General features: G+C 40.9%; 1 protein-coding gene across 3 annotated transcripts in view; it reads left to right on the plus strand.

Moving 5' to 3' along the window:
- Positions 1-15,690, plus strand: part of LOC117236252 (amyloid beta A4 precursor protein-binding family B member 1-interacting protein) — a 146,136-nt gene that overhangs the window by 95,284 nt on the left and 35,162 nt on the right. The window lies entirely within an intron of this gene.

The following is a 15,690-nucleotide window of genomic DNA, read 5'->3' on the forward strand; positions in this document are numbered from 1 at the left end:
TTGTATCGTTACGTCATTTAGTCAGTATTTATGGGCAAAGAACACGTGTAAAAATTGGTCGAGAATATGAGGAAAAGGCCACTGTAGTTTATGCTAACGTAACGTCAGAACCTTCGTCTTTCAAACGGTTCATTTTCGTCTGGTTTAGTTATTTCTCTATGTTCACGCCTGGTAGTGTGAACAGGTCCATCTATATTTACGTATGGAAACGTCATTCCAAAGGCAAGAGCTGCTTTTTCGATTGCCAACGACTCGACACCATGGGCGGAACGTTTACGCCACGATCCTTCTTGGCCACATGAAATACAGCAAGGGTTTCGTCCTTGAAACCCCAATAAAAACTGTCTTGTGCCCAAATGCATCGGTGGCTGGAGAATATCCCGTGTCCTATTTACACTATGTTTCTCACATGTTGTTCTCAATGTTCAGGTTTCAGAAACTTAGGTTCGGCAGAAATTAGCCTGAGTTTCTGTAATTTCATACGGTTCTGTTCGTTGGCCTAAATAGATTATATCAAATTTCATTTCCCGGGTTGTTCAAGTTTATTAGTCGAAACATTTAGATGAAAAATTATAACAATTTCTGGAATGTTATTTATTCGAGTAATTTAGAAGTTTGACCAATGAGGCGATGATGTTGGAAGCATTAGATATTTCTTTTTTAATTTTCCTAGAAATTTACGATTGTTTATGCCACTTCTTAACAGCGAATCGACAAGGTTCGTGATTTACTTAGATTCATTGAAGTAAAAAAAACTCCTTTTGTCTTTAGAAAAACCTAAATCGTCTTTAGAAAAAGATAAAATTGATACAAATAATTTATCCACTCTTATCCTTAAAAATGTAATCTCTGCTATAAACTTCTCTTTCTTCCACGCGTCCCTCCCTCGACCATGAAAGTATGCAAAAGACCGAAGACTTCGATAAAGATTCCTTTTATAGAAGCCAGTCGAAGAGTATTATCAGACACCGAACGATTTCCGTCCAAAGGAAAAAGATCTTCTTCGTTGCCTTGTCGAATACTCTTTGTTCCAGCAGTTTGTTCTCGAATCACCCGGACAAATCCTTCTCGCGATCCTTGCAAAGTTCGTGATCCTTTGACCAATACAGTCCCGCTCCATGGCCATCTTTTGTTCGTCTCGCTTTGTCAGAGTGTATCGGCTTTTCTGCCATCTTGCTCCCTGGGCTTTCAACCTGGGTCTCTCGTTGTTTTATTCCAGATCAACCCACGGTCAACCGCCGATTGAAATTGCTCGATCTGGAACTCCATCTTTTTGTCCAACTCCGTCACACTTTCGCGTCCTTTGAGCCGGGATTTCCTGCCTTCTGGATCGCCGCAAATAGGATTTCGTGCCACGTGTAGATTCGAAAGTTTCTTCGTGGTAGCTTCCACCTCGCTGACGACAGCCTTTTTCGCGCGCTTACCGGAAATAGTTCGTGGAAATTCCCTGGGGAGAGGAACGGTGACACGGAACGAGGATCACCAAAGGTTCGTCGATTTATTTGACCGTGGGTCTCCGGGACGAGAAGAAACAAACGTTCTTTGAAGAGGTTCCCTTTTCGCGGCTGTGTCCTTGGCGGCCACCACTGGTGGCAATTCATCGACTTGAATTTTAATAACTTTTTGAACTCATTGACAGACATTACGAAGAGGCAATGAATTTGGCTCTTCATGTATCTTCTTCAATAGTTTCGTTCGCTACAAGTTGAACCCTTGAAACCTTACCCTGTCCTAATACGATTAGAATCTTTATTCGTTCGATATAATAGGATACTACAACGCATCAAATGCATAAAATTTCGAATCTCAGCAACAGTATATGTAACCAAATTGTCTGACAATGAACCAGTACCAGCCTGTCTGGCCCCAGAATGGCGAATTCCGTTATACTTGAATCATTCTCGGCCGAGAATACCTTGCGTTGGAAAGGTGACGCGGTGTCGAGACGGTCGTCGTCGTCTTTGAAGAATGCAGGCAGGTCCGAGGGCACCGACTGCTACCTATAAATAGTGGCCGGTGTTAACCGCGTTCGACTATTATTGGAAACGTCGCGGTTTTTCCTTTTGATTTTCTCTTTTCGCGAATTTCGCGAAAATCCTGTCACGTCCAGAGGCATCGACCATGTAGACGACGATTTTCTTTGGCGGTCAGGGCCTGGTGGGCGTGCAAAGACATGCAGCCGACCAAAATAGACGATGATACTTGAACCTCGAGAAGTTCTCTACCGAATCGTTCGATCTATTAATAATCGACCATCGAAGTGATATTTTGTCTCGTGTGGTTGATCGAGACGACGACGATCCGATCTCTCTGAGGAAATTTCAGTTCGGCCGAAACGAGAAAGACGGATGCTTACAAGTTTGCAAGGATACTGAGAACCAAAGGTCCTGTGAATGTTTGATTATTCCATAGTTGTTTCATGGTTGGGTAGACCCATCGATATTTATCTGCTCACAGTCTGACGCGTACTTAAGCGTGGGAAACGACCACGTGATGTACACGTGGGTTCTAGTTCAGGACCGGTCTATCGATAATTTTTGTATCCACACTTTGTTCGATGTTTACCATAAAAGGGAGGATTCGCTGTATCGATGGATTTCGTTTATTTCGAATTATTCGCTCGGTAAAAAAAAGCGATCGATTTGCACGAGTCACGAATGCCTCGACGTTGTATAGCTTTAATCCTCCCGGATCTTTATTCGACATCGGGAATCAAGTTTATCTGCTCTTAAATCTAAAGCCTTAGCCTCGGATATTATATTTTTATCCTCTATGTATTTTAGCAGCGGCTGATAGTATATTTTTGATGAAAATGAAACGAAAATCATGGAGCCTGTGTATAAAAAGTTGGAGAGTTCTCAGAATTTACGATAAAATGTGTGATCTTTAAATTTAAACTTTGAACTTTGAACTATGAAAAACTGATATCACCGAATTGAAATTCGAAATTTCTCTAAAATTAAAGCTTTCCAATTTAATTCTCAGAGTTCGAAACCGTATTATTTTAATCTTAAACCGTTGAACTCGTGTGTTTTATTTTAGATTTTTCTCTATTCTTAACCTCCCTTTTCTCTATTTTTAACCTAATCTTAGTAGAAAGTCAGCGATCTCGAAAATTCTACGCATCTCTTGAAGAATGCCTTTTATTCTTCCGTCGCCGTGCCTCTGATCTCTCATTCTTCGCTGTCGAAACCATTAAGGGAAATTCTAATCGACAAAACTCGAAGTAAGGCTGGAGGAGGAAGGCTCCGTCTATATTTAAACTGGCGGGCCACGATGTACGATTGGGATGCGTGGAAATGCCACGGGACGTGCTTAACGAGCGGAAGTATGTACGTTGCAGCTGCAGTTGCGACGAAAAGGAAACGCCCGGCGATGTTGTACCTCGTCTTCTACCTTGAAACATTTTGCCAAGTACCTTCGTTAAAAATGTTGAACAATTTTCTTCTCTTTACTTTCATTGAATATTTATCACTTGGATTGCTATATTCTATTCTGTTCAAACAAATTGTACTTCAACGTGCAACGCGCGACATCTTTTGCACATTTTTACAAAAATTCTGAATAAAAGACACCAACGTTTTGCGGACGATGGTTCGTCACTGAAATAATCGAAAAGGAATAAAATAAACATTACAACTGCTTTTTCGAAAGTTGAAACAACGTAGATACGTAGAAATTTATACGCAGTTTCGTCTGGCGTAGTGGAAACGAATGGAAATGCGGTTGAATGCGTCCGAAACGTTGACCGAAAGCCGGTCGATGAGTTCGCTTAGCGAGAGGACAGGAAGTTCTATCGTGCGCTTTCCACGGGATTAGAATTTGTTGAATCGCGTGCCTGTGTCCACGGTCCTTTGTTTAACTTTCGGCTTGTGCCACTCTCTGATGCTCTGTGATTTTTTTAAGTCAACCAGAACACGTCCGTTTGCGGTGATTCGCACGGACGCTCTGCAAACGATGCACGTTCGATTGGAAAATTTAAAGGTTCTTCAAACAGGCTGTAAAAATTTGAAACGGCGTTTTCGCTGATTGGATAATGAATTCCACTAGCAGAGAATCTAGTGGAAAATAAAAGTATCGAATGTTTCGTAATTTGATACATAATGTGTGAAGATTCGATTTGCTGTTGAAGTTGAACGTTTGCAATGGAATCGTAAATCTCGATAAATCTCGAGATTTCCATTGGTTTGCCAAGACCCGTTGTATGCGAGTCTTTTGACACGGAAGCCACGCAGAGTGTGCGCGAGCTGGGGAAGACGATTTGCCTCTCGTCGGTCAATTACCGGCGAATTGGAGCGTCCATGCGCGTTGCTGAAGTGTCCACTTCCTTGAAACGATCCAATTTTGCTCCGTGGCAAACCAATATCGTCCAATTGCCGTGGCTGTTGGCAAGAAATTGCGGCGAGCCATTTGCCGCACGCACGTAGCCACGCTCGTTTCGCAATTAACGTTTTCATTTTGCCAGTAACCGTCGATGCTTTGTAACTGTCTTTACACTACATCGTTTTCGTCCATTGAATCGACGTAAAATAATTTAACGGGATTCTATTACATCATAAAGGCACGCGAGTGACGCACAAAGTGACGATTGGTGATTACTTTTTAATTTTGTTTTCGATACTAAAAAATCAATTTTCGTTACAGTCATTTTGTTTTCATTTTCAGCAGAATGGTAAATTGCTTGGTAAAATGAGCGATCGCCAGTGTTCTCTATAATAAGCCCAGCTCTGCGCTAATAATGCTTACATCGATCGCACGAAAGTTTAATTATATAGAATCATCGCAGTTAATCTCGTTACTCACGTAACGAGAGATTAATTGCGTGGTTTCTGATGTCTGTAATTAAGCACTGTGCGAAGTGTGTTTGAAATAAGAAGTAACTGAGTGATCGTTTTGTCGTGATAACTGCTATAATCACGTTCTAACGATATTTTCCACTGTTTCCTTTTATCGAAAAAGGAATTATTCGCAATTAATTGAACGTAGAAAATCATAAATGCTTATGGGCCAATACAGTGGAATAAGAACGTAGACGAAACGATGTAAACGTAATAGAAAAATTATTCATCTATCGATAACTAGTACTCGAACTTTGTTACCATATCAATTTAATATAATCTCAACTATTGCTAATTGTAACCATTAATTGAAAATACGTGTCATTGATTCGAAACATTCAAACACTAGTATCGATTTGATTCGAAGTGCTCGATCTTGTTCTTCAAACCGATACCACGAATCGATGACTTCGCAGTCAGGTACGGTATAAGCACATCGAGAGGAGCGATCGATTCGACTCGAAATCCTCAACGTTCTCTGCCCGCTGTTGGCAATAACGCGAACAAACAGCACGGTTTCCAATTACTGGGTCGCACAATGAGACTGGGGCGTGGTCGATTAAAAGTCTATCGAACATAACCGTGGCGAGCGAGTTTTGTCCGGAAAAACCGAAACGTCCAAAGCTCCGAACATAATCGTCCCCCGTTGCTATTTTCACCGTTGTTCGGCCACCGTATCTCGTTGCAGTGACGTATCGGAAAAGATACGGCTGGTCCGTTGATTTTCTCGTCACTTTCCAACGATACTGTGCCAACTGGAACGAGATGATGAACGAGAAGATGAACGAGAAAAATTGGAGAAAAAAGAGCGTGGAATGTTTTTCTTGCTTCGTCTCGCTTTTTAGTAGGTAGTCGTTGGAAATTGCGGATGCAGCTCCTCGTGGTTACTGCCAGAGATATAATGAATAGTCTGTGTGTATCAAGTTGTTCCAAGTAGAATTTTGTTTTCTTATGAGAGGGAAGAACGACGATACAGGTTCAAGCGCGTATGGTTGGCACTAAAAGAAAAAATAGTCTGGAAAGAACATTAAATGACACATAGGAGGAATATGTTAGGTTCTAAGATATACGACGTTGTAGGAAGTTAATTAAGCTAACGGGTTTTAACGTACGAAAATGTACCGATGCACGTTGACGTAAAACACGTGTTTCGCTTTGAACGATACCAACAAACGGGGGAGTAATTGCGACCCGTGGTAACGTTAACCGGTTTTGCGAACTTTATAAAATAATTAACGAACCTAATTACCACGGTAATGGAGCTTTTGTTGAACATCTAACCAAGCAACTGCGATTACGTTCTTCCCTTGTCGTTGCGGAAAAACGGTCCCTGTAGGCATGTGCTGTTTTCGATGGATACATGCTGTCAGTGAAATTAAATTATTATACATTATATATTAATTATGATAACGTGTAATATCACGAAGTATCGATGATATAATGATATAATTCTTTGATGTACATTTTTTTTGTTAATATATTATATTACTTCTTAAAATCTACTGTTAAATGTAAATATATCTCTTTAAGCAATGTAAGCAGTACGAGCAGCATGTTACTTGCCGTTTATAATTATCGTAAGAAAAACATCGATTTTATAGGAAATCTGTGACGCGTAAGAGGTAGTCCGCAATTAAGAACACCTGGGTCTATGAGCGAGACCCGAAGGAATCTTTTCCCCGTTTCTGCTTAAGAGGCTAATGCTTTTCTTCCAAGAGGCGTTTAATTTTTTTTTTTTAATTTTACATAAGAACATTATTAAAATATGCAAATAAATACAATTGCTACAGAAACTGCATAATTTTTAAATATATGTAGTAATTGAAGGTTGTTGGTAGCAGGATGGTTTCATAGCATAAAAGATACCAGAATTCGAAGAAAACGATCAATCTTCCACCTAGTCTTCTGAAAATTGCCCGGTTTATAACGATTCCCTGTTCACGATAAAAATATGTAACAGATAAAATGTTAAGCACAAAGTCCTATAGTTGTCACCTATCGGTTGAATCAGCAATAAAAGGAAGTAGCAGGGAAACATCATCGGTTATCTTCGCATCGTGCGATCGCTCGTTTCGAAAAAAGCGCGTACGACGCAGCTTGTATGTGCATCGCGTTTATCGAGACGATGCAGATAAGCAGCATCCTGTTTGCTCGTCGCTACGTCAAAATTTGTCATCGACTATGAAAAAATACGATGAACGAGGTCTTCTCATCCCCTACACCTTTCCACCTTTTTCTTCCTTTTCTCGTTCCAACGCAACTGATTTTACAATCCGTCTTGATTTACTCGTTTTCTGTACTACGGACTATCGCCAGAAAAATGTTCAAACCGGTCTTTTATAACATTCTGTTAGACACAGAATGCCAGGAACCTTCACGCCCTCCTTTACTCTTGTCGTCGTTAGTCAATTTTTTCATCGTTTCGCGCGTTCGATCGACACGTTCGATTGGCGAAACGACAAAGGCCCGTGGCGCGATCGTTACAGCACTCGGCTAGAGAACCACGTCAATCTCGCGTACCGCGGCCTGCGTTGTTGTTCGTTAATTGAATCGTGCTAGGAGAAATTGTCGAGACAATGGATCGAGCGCTATTGCGTTGCGTTTCCAAGCGTGATCGGGGCCCGCGGTTTTTAGAACGGTTATTTTTAACCGAGAAAAGCGCGTGCACGCGTGCTCATTGTTGTTATACAAGCGACCGGTTGTTGCGTAAGCCCCGTGTTCACCGATATGATGTGCTTTACGCCAGCATGGAGCGGAGAAATGCGCTCCTCGCGCTCTGTTGGATGCTGGCTCGTCGTTGTGCTCTGTGGAGCAGCCAATTGTGAAACTTGGAGATAATATCGTCGGATTAATAAGGATCAGAGGTGCGAAATTTGACTGGATAAAGTTTAGCAACGTGCGAAATTCATAGCAATAGAGAGAATACTCTAACGAGCGTGAGTGAGAAATTCTGTCGTATATACGTGAGAATGTGTAAATATACTTGGATCTAAATCTGTGAGTCCAAATTTTTAATTGTTAATATTTTTGAATTAACAATCGTAAAGGATAACACTGTCCGTTCGAAAACTTTCGTTCGTTTCAACTTATGTGTAACTCTTATTACATCGCATTTTATAAACTTGTCAATCTGCACGTTCGTTCTCTAGAAACTTTTCACTCGCAGCTTGAAACTGGTTGCAGTAAATCTCGTCGTAGGAAAGAGAAATTTATTTCGCGCCATCGAGCTCAGCCTCTGTACTTCGAGTACTATTTTCTCTTTCCAGGGCTATTCGATAACGCCAGCCACTCGAGAAATATCATAAAACGGTATCCTATTGATAAGACGCGAAGTAGGAAAAGAATACGTGCTGGAAGGAGGTAAAGAGATACGAAGAGGTAAAAGCTTCGTCGGTATTGTTGCGATGTTCTTCGATAACTTTCGATTCTCACCAGTGAAACTTCCTCTACCAGCCACGCTATTTATCGCAATCCGTATCGATAGGCGTATAGGCTCTGCGATAAATCTACTACTCGTAGATCGCGACTTGGTATCAGATTTAATTTCGATAAGTGACGAAGTCGCGACTTCGATACTTTTAGCTTTTCAGCTAGATACTTTACCATAAAATACGCCTCGTGGATGGTCGAACCACCCTTAATAATGCTAATGGACGGACGAGCGAGTCTGCCAAGACGGTAAAAAAGAAAATTAACGTTGAAAAAACAAGAAGACGAAATCGAGACACGAAAAAGAAGGAAATGGCAAAGGCAGGATTGCCTTTTAGTTCATTCCCTTTGAACTACTCGTGGCAAACGCGAAACGCGGGGGTGCACGTAATCGATTATATACACGCGTGCATGCCTTTCGCGATTTAATTGGTTCGTTGAAACGATTTTATGCCCCGGTGAATGAAATTTCGGCGATTCTCTGTTCGTTCGTGAAGATCAATTAGGCTTTTACGAGATTCGCGTTTACTTCCATATTTTTTACGATTGAGACTCGCATGCTGGTTAAAAAGGTTAACTCGCATCCAAGCGGAACGTCAATCGTATATTTGCGTAATGGGGTTGAGAAATGGAGAAAAAATGGTGTTGATCGATATCGCTTCTGTAAAGATCATCCGTGATAAAAATTTATAGTTTCAGCGTTTAAGAAATTCATACATTCTCCGCCCATATGTATCAACAATTGACAAGTCGCGTGTTTCCGAACCTACCTACCGCTTCTCAAACATCGATTTATCAAAGTGTACATCATGAATGGACATCCGTGAACGAACGATAGCTTACGTAGAACCCTGAAAGAGCAGCTTGCGTTTTATCGAACGGAGCCCGATGCCATAAAATCAGAAACAAACGTGCCGTTGTTTCCGTAAGAAAACACAGATAGTCTTATGCAAACAGGATCGATAATTTATTGGGAAAAAACGATGAACACTCTCGACTAAGCAAACTGTAAATATATCGTCGAATCTTTGCGAAATTTTCTGATCCGCCACTTGCACGCACACGTGACTTTGCAAATATGCAACATCGTTCCTCCATTCACGATACTTTCAAGCCGGTTGCATGAGATCACGAGTTTCTCGTACGCCTTGATACGTCGCTGTCGAAGGGTGGCGACAATTAATCATCAGCACCCTCCTGAATAAGAGAGGTCGATTCCAGGGTGGATATTAGGGTAGCAGTTTTAGCGACTAGATGGGAGATCCAATCTAATTCGTCAGACGACTGACGGGGCTATTCTCTGTGAACAATCGGCCGACAGACGGTCTATTTCGTTGTCTGGTTCAATTTGAGACTGACTTTTTCAACTTCCTCTTTGGCCAGTGAACTGGTCGCTCTTAACTCTGTATCAGTGCGCTGAGAAGATGTAACACGAGCTGTGTAATTTTTAAAGAAACCAATCTTTCGGGGCGTTTAAACTCTTGTATTATATAACATTTTAGTTGGATGTCTTCCTGTTAACTTTTTAGCTATATAACATTTTAGCTGGATGTCTTCTTGTTAACTTTTCTTTTAAAAAAAAACTTCGTTGTTACAGTTACGAACTTTTTGCAAGGTCAGACGAAAGCGCAGTAGGAAACAAATTATCCATTTTCATCTCGAAATTTAATTAATGTCACTCGTCTCGATCAAGCAACGTTCGAGCGAACGTATATCGCTACGGCAAATCGTTTTAATTTAGATGCCGTTAAAATTTCTGCGGGTGCCCTCTGAATAGGGAGACAAATCGGCCGACATTAGGGCGATGGTTTTAGGGACTAGGCACCGGGTCTAATTTACCATTTTACTCGGCAGGATGTTCCTCGTTCCCTCGAAGAATCGCACGATACGCGGTGATAAGCGGCGAACTTTAAAGGAACGTCGCTTCCTGGCTGAACGGTCTCGTGAATGTCGCGTGATACTTCTGCCCTATCGTGCTTAGAATCTAGACTTAGACACTGTACGGTTGGCCATCCGCTCACATCTGCGTGCAAAATTTCTGGAAACAAGCTTGCGCAGACACTATGGGAAACGTCGAAGAAACAGAGAACGAGTCGTGAAGATACTATCGGCGAATTTTAAATTTCAAACGAGCAATTGGAGAGTTATATTTTGAAGATGCAAAGTCCAGATCACGTGTGATGTGTTATTAGGCTGTTATTTGCAAGTCAATCAGGTGAATATCTTCGTTCATTCATCGTTCAGTGAGATGGCCGGATATAAAGGCAAAATACTTTTCAAAATATTATACAATTGGTATATCTCGGTAATTAAATATTTTGAAGCCTTTCTAAGATTAAAAGCGTGTTTAACATTCTATCATAATTGCGCTATAATTACGAGTCAAATTATGCAGCTAAAATTATAAGCAATTATATAGCACGTAATTGTCATTCAACAGAACTATTTATTTTCTCACATTTTCCCGCGGATAAAATGTAAAGGAAAGAATATTCCAACCTTTCTCCGTCATTCTCGTAAACATCATTCAGCCTTCCGTCGTTTCACGTCCAATTAATTTCTGGCGGGGCTTTCATTCTCCGAAAGCAAAGAGACAGAGGAGAGACGAGTCGATATCTCGTCATCGACGACAAAAAGGAGCGATGACATCGCGCGGACATACGCAAGTCTCTAGTGCTGCGTGCATTGTGGCTCGAGAGCTGCACTCTCGAATGCATTTTCGTGCACCGGATATGCAAGCACGCGACGGCTTAGCCAACGACGCATGTTTATTCCTCGTGGATACCGAATATTTTTCTTCGTCGTCGTCGAATTGACAGGTAACACGTACGTGACGTTTAAAACCCTGCATTTTCGAGATGGATGTTCGCATAGAAAAATTTCGATGGAAATTTTTCGTTGGAACTCCGACGATTTTTCCGTGATTGACGGTAGATGCTGGATAAGTCTATGGAATGAAAAATTGAACGTTTCACCTTGGTGACTTTGTCATGTTCGTTCGATGAATAGCAATGCTAGCGTGAAAGTGTATTAGTCCTTTCTTCTTAAATGATCAACGATACTATTTTCTTTTTACAAAGTATTTTCAATTTTTGTTTTAACTCTTTGGCGGTCGATATTTTTGCAAGCAAAGTTTCATTTTATCGACTATTATTAATAGATCTTTAATTCGTTAATTCGTTAAAACGTCCAGAATACATGGGAGTACACTGTGAATGAATATGGAACTCTCAGCAAGATATAAAATCGTATTTAATTAAGCCGTTTCCTGCTTCTTGTTTCCTACTTCCTCTTTGTTCCTTGCTTTTTATCGTTTGTTTATTCAACACAGATATAACGTAGCTGCAACGATATACCTTTTGTGCAAACGGCTGAACCTTAGGATGCAAAACCGCTATGAAACGCGCGAGAACATCAAACGTGTCCTCGTGTACTTATTTTCAAGTCAGAATTAAACTTATGTTTCTCGTTAGAAAACCAAGAGAACGGTTCCTCGGGCGATTTCTGCTGCCTCGGCAACGAGTCTATAATTATATTTGCCTCCGTATCTCGCTTTGCGTTTCTCAGAGTTCTGCTGGACGTTTTGGAACGCAGCCTTAGCTGCATACGCAGACGCTTCGAAATAAACGATCGAACAGCACGGAATTCGAATTTCACGCGATCGAACTATGAACTTGAATTTTTCGATGATCGAGCTTGTAAAAGAAAATCGTGTACGTGAAATATGAAACAGGCGATAAAGAAAAGTTTCAAACGGATTGGAATAGCATGGAGTAATTTGTACGATGAAAAGCAAAATGGAATAAAACGTTTGAAATTCATCTGAAATCAAATTCCTTTGACTAGAATAGAAAATGAAAATTACCATCTGAAACGATACGGCCAGGCCAATCTTCTGCTTTGTTTGTTTCGAGAAACGACTGATCGACGTTCGCCCGTACATTTTCATGGCTACGGCCGACTGTCTCTCCATTACCAAAACTCTAATTGGGGTTGAGCCGCAGCCGGTGCGGTGGCGAGATTATACAGCGCGAGGCAAGTGTACACATGGTAATAGGCACCTTTAGATCGTGTTTCTGCGTTGCGACGATAATGGAAGCCAAAGAGACGCTTGTTAGAGCCAAGTTGGAGCATAGTGCGTGGTCCCCGAGTATGTTTGAGCGTGTTCCAACAATCGATTCATTTGCCATGCCCTTAGATTTCCTGCAAACGTGGCTACGGGTCAAGGCTACGGAATATTAACGAAGAAACAAGCGTGCTTTCTCTGCTTTCTTGAAAATTATGAAACACATATAGAGATAAAACAGTATCTGTTGATACTTTCACGATTATCTTCAATTTTTCAAGTAAGTAACCCTAGTCAATAAGATCGATAAACTCGATAAAGGAAAGGAGAAAATTCTGCGATAGTTTGATACAATTTATGACATTAACGGTATCGCGATTATATGACAGTTGCAATATTTAATAGTAAATGCTTATATCGTCGATTCTCAGAGACTTTACGGCAATTTATCAAATAAATTCCCTGACACGAACCGTATCAGAAACAATTTTGCACATGTCACGTTAACTTCTTTTCTTTCGAACATCATCAATAATGCAATTTCTTATGCTTTCCTTTCTTATTTCGTTGTATCTAACCTTTGCGAGAAATATAGCCGCTGTAGAGACAGTCACGTAGCGAATTTATTTTTGTATCTCCTTCGGAACAAAATAAATATCGAACGATGTTCCCCCAGAGACTTGCAAAGCTGCAAAGCGCTTTGAATCGAACTTTCGTTCTGATAGACGGTTCACAAGCTTTCTCTATTTTTCTTGGTCAATTGTCAGAGAAGACGCTTTATCTTACTACCTGACTCCCAACTTTATTCCCTCGAATTCGCTTGCCTTTTCTCATCTCCATCCGTGTAAAAGGCGCAATATGTTCGAACGCAAAGTTCATTTAACCGATTGAATGTATAGATTTGTATCCGATCTGCCGTTTCGTCTCAAGATTTTCGTTTGCAAGATTCGATATTTCCAGTTCATTGAATTTCTGTTTACGAATCCGTATGATTTTTCGAGGAATTCATTGTTACTTTGTCTGCTGAATATTATTTTCCCAGATATACCGTACTTGTTTATTTACTCGAAATTAAATAAATATTATTTCGTCAGTTAAACATCGCTTCCGCAAATATTCTCAGCAATGCTCGATTTCATATAAATTTTCTATTATCTCCGAGAAAATTGAATGTCAAAGTTACACGGCTATTTATATAACCACGAAAAAGTAGGGAATTATAAAACGATCTATCAGTTGTCCATTCAGGAATTAAACATTCTTCAGACAAAATTTTATTCTTACATAATCCTTCCATATCAGAGACTAATATCAGAGACTATAAAACGAGCCCTCGTAAGAATTCACCAGCATCAAAAATCACTTAAAAATAAATATCCCTCACCTACGCGTGAATTTCTTCCAAAAATCGCAAAAGAGCCCATCGTAAAGAGAAAAACGGTCAGAAAAACGATAACAGAATAGCAATTGCTCGATGAAAGTAGCCCTCGAATGAGCGCGAGTCGCAGACAAACAAACGTCGATATTAAAAGGTGCCATCGGGAATGTCGCGGTGGTTCGTTGTGCCAAGTGTTTTCGGGGGAAGCGGAATTTTCCATCGCGAAACGGGGGCTGGACACGGGCAATCGTCGACGGAGGGTTGCGTCGTATTCACCTCCACGATTACTCAGGTTCGTGTAGGTGCGTGAATGCACGACCGAGCTCGAATACAACACCTGAGCGAATGCATCTGCTGGTCCAACGAATCTTGTCTCTCTCCCCCTGCCTGTTTTCTAGTCCGTGGGGGGTAATTCGACTCCCGTGAGTTGTTATGGCGGCGTTGCATCGAGTGCAGTTGGGGTGGTGCGAACAAGTCAACGCGACGAACCAAAAACTATGAAAAGAAAGTTCCGAAGAAAAGAAAAACCGATGAGATTTGTATAGTGGGCAATTCTGAAATTTCTGAAGGATGTTTCGTTCTTACGCGTGTGCGTACGGTCGAATGAAACGAGCTGTGTTGTAACGCATGAAACGTCTGGTTTTTAATGATTGGTATTTCGTAAAATATAAGATACGATCGTATTATAAATTGTAAATTATGTAATAATTATATGACATCGTATTATCGTTAATTATACAAGTAAATTATTATACACGCAAAACATTAAAATCGTGTACATAAGAAAATAGAATGGTAAAGAAATTCTAATGGATGGATCACGTGGAATTTTCGTAAGCTCGCTGTTATTTTAACGTAGCGTTCACGTCGTAAGATTTATATCATGACTTTGTGGAGAGAAAATTGTGAAAATCGTACGAGAGATTATAGGAGGTAGGATGCATCGGTGCATCGATGCGGTTCCGTCTTTAATTAAATTCGCCCAAAGCCGGGGCGGCGTTCGTTAAATCCTTTTAATTAAGCTCGTTTCATCAGCAGGCGCAGGCCGTGCTCGTGGTGAACTGAAAACACACTAACAATCCTGCGATTATATTCATTTTCACCGTAACAATAAATTGCAGAAGTTTCACCCCCCAAACTGAATTATAAATGATACTTTGGTAAACTAAAGTACCATCGGATCAAAGCCATAAATTCATAACCGAAACTATTATGTATACAAGCTATTCTTTAACCTTAATTAAAGTTTCCACGGTTTATTATACGAAATTAGCACAAGAAATTGTATCGTTAATGCTAATCGACATACTGTCTACGAATATAATTATATAAAACTAATCGTGTAATCGTACAATTATTTGTAATTAGTCACTTAAGACAAATAACATTTTAATACCTTGATGTTATATCGTAATGTTACGACAAACAACATTACAAAAATATATATAAAAACAAGATGTTGGTAAGATGAAATCGATTGACGACGTGGTGGATCTTAAACCTGCTTTCCCGTAAAGAATTGGAATACTGTCATTGCTCTGTACTCTTCGTACGGAGGAAATGTTCCAAGAAACACATTAGGTAGAATGGAATCTGCTCAGTTGAAATTTGCCCTTTGCGAGTGCAACCCATTTGGCCGCGCGTGTCTTTATCGTATCTCCGGCAGGGGGTGTTCGCAGGACGATTTCCTCGCAGCATTGCGCAGGAAAAAGTATCGCCGTAGTCCTGTGTTCCTGCGGGAACAGGCGGAATCGATAGCCGCACATGCGCGTGTTGGACGCAGAGGGAAGCAAAGGGGAAGGAGGAAGAGAACGAGAGAGAGATAGGAAGTTTCTCCTCTCGTTCGTTCACGTCGTGGAGGGAATCGAGAGGGCGAGGGACGAAGAACCGACCGGCTCCACGTTGAATCCCTCGCGGATCAGCATCCAGTGCCTGCAATACCACGCCAGTACGCGATCACGCCGGTCGTCCGTGTCCAC

Source organism: Bombus vosnesenskii, unplaced genomic scaffold (assembly GCF_011952255.1).
Source record: "Bombus vosnesenskii isolate JDL3184/JDL3185 unplaced genomic scaffold, Bvos_JDL3184-5_v1.1 scf7180000013344, whole genome shotgun sequence".
Classification (NCBI taxonomy): domain Eukaryota; kingdom Metazoa; phylum Arthropoda; class Insecta; order Hymenoptera; family Apidae; genus Bombus; species Bombus vosnesenskii.